Source organism: Balaenoptera borealis, assembly GCF_965194805.1.
Source record: "Balaenoptera borealis genome assembly, chromosome: 6".
Taxonomy (NCBI): domain Eukaryota; kingdom Metazoa; phylum Chordata; class Mammalia; order Artiodactyla; family Balaenopteridae; genus Balaenoptera; species Balaenoptera borealis.
Genome location: NC_138863.1, coordinates 125,189,485 through 125,196,147, shown reverse-complemented (window position 1 = coordinate 125,196,147; position 6,663 = coordinate 125,189,485).

Below are 6,663 nucleotides of genomic sequence, written 5' to 3'. Positions count from 1 at the left end.
ACATCTTCTTTATCCGTTCATCTGTTGATGGACATTTAGGTTGTTTCCCTGTCTTGGCTATTGTGAATAGTGATGCTGTGAACATAGGGGTGCATGTATCTTTTCGAATTATAGTTTTGTCTGAATATATGCCCAGGAGTGGGATTGCTGGGTCGTATGGTAGTTCTATTTTTAGTTTTTTAAGAGCCTCCATACTGTTCTCCATAGTGGCTGCACCAATTTACATTCCCACCGACAGTGTAGGGGGGGTTCCATCAGGGAGAATCTTGAGAGGAACTGGCACATGTGATGGAGAATCACGTGACCACTGCTGCCTGAGAAGCGCAAAGGGCCGCAGCTCTACCCACTGCTGTGTGTGCTTCCGCAATGCAAACACCAGCAAAACTCAAGCGACGGGCTTCCCTGGCGGCGCAGTGGTTGAGAATCTGCCTGCCAAGGCAGGGGACACGGGTTCGAGCCCCGGTCTAGGAAGATCCCACATGCCGCGGAGCAACTGGGCCCGTGAGCCACACTTACTGAGCCTGCGCGTCTGGAGCCTGTGCTCCGCAACAAGAGAGGCCGCGATAGTGAGAGGCCCGTGCACCGCGATGAAGAGTGGACCCCGCTTGCCGCAACTGGAGAAAGCCGTCGCACAGAAACGAAGACCCAACCCAGCCAAAAAAAAAAAAACAAAAAACAAACTCAAGTGGCGTTTCAGTGGGACCATGAAAATCATTTTGACCTCATGGACTCCCTTAAGGGTCTCTTGGGAGTCCAGCTCGCCTGGACTGTGCTTTGAAACCCTGGGGGCGGGAGCATCTGATATGTTCCCTCAGTGTTTTCTTAGCACGGCTCCGAAGGCCCCATGGGCTGGGCTCCTGGCAGAAGCTCCGTAAATGCCCGCTGGCTGAAGGCTTGGCATCTCTGTGAGGCAAGTTTAGGGAACAGAGTCTGGATAAAGGAGAAGTTAATGCCCGGAGCCAGGGGGCTGCTCTCTGGAGACTAATAGGTTTGGGGCAGCGCCCAGGCATAGGTATTTTCTAAATATTTAAAGGATTTTAAAATCCTACCACAAGAAACCTAACTGCAGGGCTGTGAAGCCAAGAGCAGAGAGGCAGCCCAAGTGCAGGGGCAAAGCTGCCTTCCTCTGCTTCCTTGGCTTCTCCTTAGAACAGTCTAGACGGGGGACCTTGACCTTCGAACACAGGCCCTGGGCTGTGTAGCTGGGTGGCTTCCAGGGCCCTCCTGAAGAATGTGCCCTCCTGAAGAATGTGCCCTCAGGGGCCCAGGCGGGGCTGAGGGCACTGGCGCCACTCGGTGCCACTGGAATCACAGAGGAACAGGTCCTGACTCTGGAAGGGATGTGGCCACACAGCTTTGGAGCTGCACCGGTCAAGTTTAGGAGGCCAGGGAGCTGTGAGCCCTGCCCTCCAGGCCTCCATCAGGGGTCTCCCTGCAATTCTCATCCTGAGAAAGATCTGCAACCCCCCCAGAACCCTCTCTTTGGCCCTGCTTCACCCCAGGGGACCCTTAGTAAGTCACCACTGTTTCCCGGAGTGGCCGTGATTCTACTTCTGTGCCCACGTCCCACCCCGGGACAGGCTGACCAGCTCCAGCCTTCGTGCCCCCGGCCCCGGGCACTCTGTCCAGGCACAGGGGTCAAGGCCCAGAGCCCCATGGGCTCCATCATCATCCATGAGCCTCCCTCCTTGGGCCGTATCTGTGGCTTTGAGGAGGTGGCTGGTGCCGGTGAAGACAAAGCTCTTCTGGTTATGGGAGATATTTTTGATTTCTTTTTTATAAGTGTCCTCTGCCCTCCAGAGAACAAGCCCTGGGCTGCTTGTCTGAAAAGCTTCCCCGGCGGTTCTACTGCATGGCCTGGAGAGAACTCGGTTTGTTTATTTATTCCTTAAAATTGACTGTTCAGCAGGAAACGAGGGAAGATATTTTTGAGATCTAGGTGCAAAGCAGAGCTATGTAACCCCACCTGAGGTTACGCAATTAAAAAAAAAAGCAGTATGTTCCTATGTAGCTTACATATATAGATTATTCAGCCAGAACTGTATTTGAAGTTTGGTTAACACTTTCATTGATTATGTTTATCTTCTTGTAATCAATTTCAAAGAGGTATTTGAAATCTTGAAGACCAAGTTTCTCAACAGCATTACAAGCTTGTAAGAAACGTAGCATTACTTTATAATGACATGAAGGGTAGAGAAACTATTTTTGTGTTTCCCCAGACTTACGATCAGATTTTCCTGAAACTTGGAATTCTGGGTGTCTTAGTCTGCTCAGGCTGCCATAGCAAAATACCATAGGCTGGGTGATTTAAACAACAGAAATTTATATCTCACAGTTCTGGAGTCCGGAAGTCCAAGATCAAGTGCTGGCTGATTCAGCTCCTGGTGAGAGCTCTCTTCCTAGTTTGTAGTTGGCCACCTTCTTGCTGCGTCCTCACCTGGCAGAGAGAGGGAGCAAGCTCTCTGGGTGTCTCTTATTATAAGGGCACTATTCTCATCATGAACTCCCTCACCCCATGATCTCATCTAAACCTAATCACCTCCCAAAGGCCCCATCTCCAAATACCATTACATTGTGGGGATAGGACTTCAACATATGAGTTTTGGGAGGGCACAAATATTCAGTCCATAAAACTGGGCTAAAAGCAAGCCTTAAAAGTTAATTTACGGTAAACATAGTGAGAGAATTTACCTAACTCTGGAGTATGTAGTTACATACATTACAGGGAGTGTGAGGCCTAGAAACTTGGAGGCAGCCATCTCTAGGTTGTCTGGCCCCTGGAGGGGTGTACTGATACTGCAGAAAGTAAGTGTGAGAATCCAAGATCCAAGGAGCAAGTGTGTCCTCCCTCCTCTCAGGAACTGCTCTGTGCCCTGGCTCAGGAGTGCCCTGCTTGCTGGAGATTTTCCATCCACCCCCGTCATATCACCCAGGTAAGGACCAGAGCAAAGAAGGCCACATGCTTATTATTTACTACAAGGTCGTTAGTGAGAAATCTGTCTCAGATCCAGAACACCTCATACATGCATTTGCAATAAAATTAATAAAGATGAACATCAAAAGCCAAAAACGTTAAGTAAAAAAAAAAAACAGGAGGTGCTTATATGCAATGGAGTATTACTCAGCCATAAAAAAGAATAAAATAATGCCATATGCAGCAATGTGGATGGACCTAGAGATTATTATACTAAGTGAAGTAAGTCAGACAGAGACAGATACCATTTGATATTGCTTATATGTGAAATCTAAAAAAATGATAAAAATGAACTTATTTACAAAACAGAAATAGAGTCACAGATGTAGACACAAACTTATGGTTACCAGAGGCAAAGGGAGGGAGGGATAAATTGGGAGATTGAGATTGACATACATGCATACTACTATATATAAAATAGATAACTAATAAGGACCTACTTCCTTATTAGTTATTAGTAGAGTTCCCTGTGCTATACCTACTGTATAGCACAGGGAACTCTACTCAATACGCTGTAATGACCTATATGGGAAAAGAATCTAAAAAAGAGTGGATATACATATATGTGTAACTGATTCAATTTGCTGTACAGCAGAAACTAACAGAGCATTGTAAATCAACTCTACTCCAATAAAAATATAAAAAAACAGGTGAAGAGTTATGTATGCTGAATGATTGTAACTAGGCAAAATACCCTCTAGATAGAAGAAAAAATAAAAAAGAAGTGGCTGAAATGATTAACATGATGGCAGCTGCAAGGTGACACACTTGGTAATTTTAGTCTGTCTTTCCTCCTAAAGTTTTCTTAAGGAGTATATATTAATTTGACAATTGAAAAAATTAAAAAGAAATCCTTTGCCTGAAGGTCACAATGAGTCCAACGGTGGAATGGCTGGAAGCAGGACCTCAGTCCTTGTCTTCTTTGAAGAAAGAATTCAGCAAAGAGACCAAGATTGTGAAATAGAGACGGCATTTATTAGAAGCAAAGTATGTGTGGAAGAGCACACAGGCGAACTTGGAGTGAGTTGCATGCAGTAGCGGCAGCTTAGGTTGCTCCTATGGGGGGAAATCTTCCAGGTGGTCTCTGGCCAGTCATCCTGAAGTGTCAGCAGGAGACTGGTTGCAGCTGCTCACCTGGTGCCCATCTATCTCCTGCCTCAACCATAGAGAATCTCTCTGTGTTAGTTATCTATTGCTGCAGTACAGGTTATGCCAAAACACAGCAGCTTCAAACAACACCCTCGTTATCTTTCAGTTTCTGTGGTCAGGAGTCCAGGCCTGGCTGAGCTGGGTCCCCTGGCAGCCCTGGGCCAGACGTCCCACCAAGGGCCCAGGGTCTGGGGAAGTAAATATTACAAATTGAACTTGTAAGTTATACTAAGCACATGGAATATATTTGAGTGTCTTGTTTCTCTTTCTGTTTTTCTATTTGGGGTTTCATACGTGATTTCTAAAGTTTTTCTTTGTGACCGTGCTCTCCCTGTGCTTGTGTGAATCCAGATCTCACAAGCCCTGGAGGTTTGCATTGCGGACCTTGGTCTTCTTGGCAGCGTTTATGGTGTGTTTGGAGTTGGTTCCAGCAGTGGCTGGAGAAGGGGTTGCAGAATTTCTTGGCAGTCAGTGTCTTCCTTAGGGAGATGTACTATCAGGCATGATGGCATGGGGTGGGGGGACCATGGCTTGTACTTTTCAGTAAGATGAGAATGAAATAGAAGCCCTGTTATTTGAAAACACAAATGCTAGCCATGCAGGGACATGCGCTCTTGACCTGGGGTCTTGGTGACAGCTGGGCCCTCTGGCATCTGCTGCTCACCCCTCTCTCCGGGACCACGGTCTTCCGACCTCCTCCCACAAGTGTAGCCTCTCGGGGAGGGGGGGGGGGGTCCTCCAGGTTCCCAGAAAGGCCTTTAGGGACTCGCGGCTCCTGGCCTCCCTGCCCGGTCATGGCTTGGCTGACCTGCCCCTGGACTGGACCCTGGTGGGCAGGGCTGAGCAGGGCCACGAGGAGCTCACATTTCCAACGATCAGCTCCTTTCCTCTCGGGAGACTCCTATGACCAGCCCTCCAGCCCTCAGGGAGCGGCTGCGTCCTGCATCCAGGAAAGCAGCCCCGTTCCAGGCCTCTCCTTGAGGACACCCCGCCCCTGCCGGGGTCCCAGCCCCTTAGCAGCACAAGGAATGTCAAGTGGACGAATGTGGTTATGTATGCGAGGCTTTCCAGGGCAGGACTTCCAGACCTGAGCTGTGGAGGAGGCTTGTGGGGAGTAAGCACAGGCACAGACTGGTCATGCCAGCACGCGGGGCTCCTGAGAAAAGCTTTCGGAACTAGAGGATACGTGTGTCTGGAGGCCACCTTCTCCAAGGGCTCGAAAAGCCACTGCTTAAACTTCGGGTCACAAATCCTACACCAGTGGGTTCTTGAGTCCCAGTCATTAAGAAAACATACCAGACTGTTTATAACAAAAATGGGGAATGGCCAAAGGTCCGAGAGGGAGATGCAGTGCAGACGGCCATGACTGCTGAAACACAGCAGGGGTGTGTTTGGGGAGCATCGCAGACTGCAGGGGTGCACTGGGAGGCAGCGGGGCAGGAACAAAGGGCGGCCCGATCTCCACCCAGGCCCTGTCCCAGAGCCCATCTGGAGAGGGCCCCGCCCCTGGCACCTCTGTCAGTGGACACCCACTGCCACCCTCCCTGGGTCCTCAGTTCCTCTGCTGGGAAAGATGATCTCACCAGCTTCGTGACTCTGGCAGAAACATGGAGTCAGCCAAGCCTGAGCAGAGACTGAGTCGTGTAACCTCCCTTGGCCAGCGGGGAGTGAGGAGGGAGAGGGCTTAGCTTTCTCCTGCCACATAGTGGGAGGCAAGGCCTGGCTCCCACCAGACAGATAGGGAGCGAGCTCCCTTGGCTGATAACACCAAATATCAAGTGTCTCCACGGTGGCCAAGAAACTGTGCTATTTTAACCATGCATTTGAAATGCCTGGTAAAAGAACTCTGTATGTTTATGTATGTATGTTGTTGATTATTCTATATATATCATATAGAATACATTAATCTACAGGTTACAGTTATATACAACATAGTAGATAACATATATATATACTGTTCAACAAAAGCATCAGAGCTGAACATAACAGATCATTCTTGCTCTTTTTCCAATCTTACAAAAACATGTATACAAATACTGGCGGGATTGTGGTAAGCCATTGGAGCTCACTGTTTATATTGTTCTTTTGAGCTGTTGCTATTTGAGTTCAGAAGAAAGAAGCTGTGGTAGAAATGCCTGTGGAAACAGTCATTCTCCAATCTACTTGGTTTTATTCATTTTGAAAGACATGTATCTTCTGGTGGCATCAGAGGCTACTAATGTCGGTTTTCAAGATGGTGATTCCCACCAGCAAACCTCTTAGAGCCCATGGCAGAAAACACACAGTTTGGGAACGACCAAGGTTTATGTCAGAGCTTGGAATAAGTACTGAACCCAGTCTGGTGGGGTTATGATTGGGCTATCCTGCCCAACATTGGGACAGTCAGATAAATAAGAACGCGGACCATTCATTTTGCCCCCACACTTACAATCACTCTATTTTAAGGTCCGTGCCAAGCACAGCTGACAAAAATGAAGGCTACTTGGTTCTGCACCCAGGGAGGTTACAGTTTGGTGGAAGAGACAACACATAATTAGAAT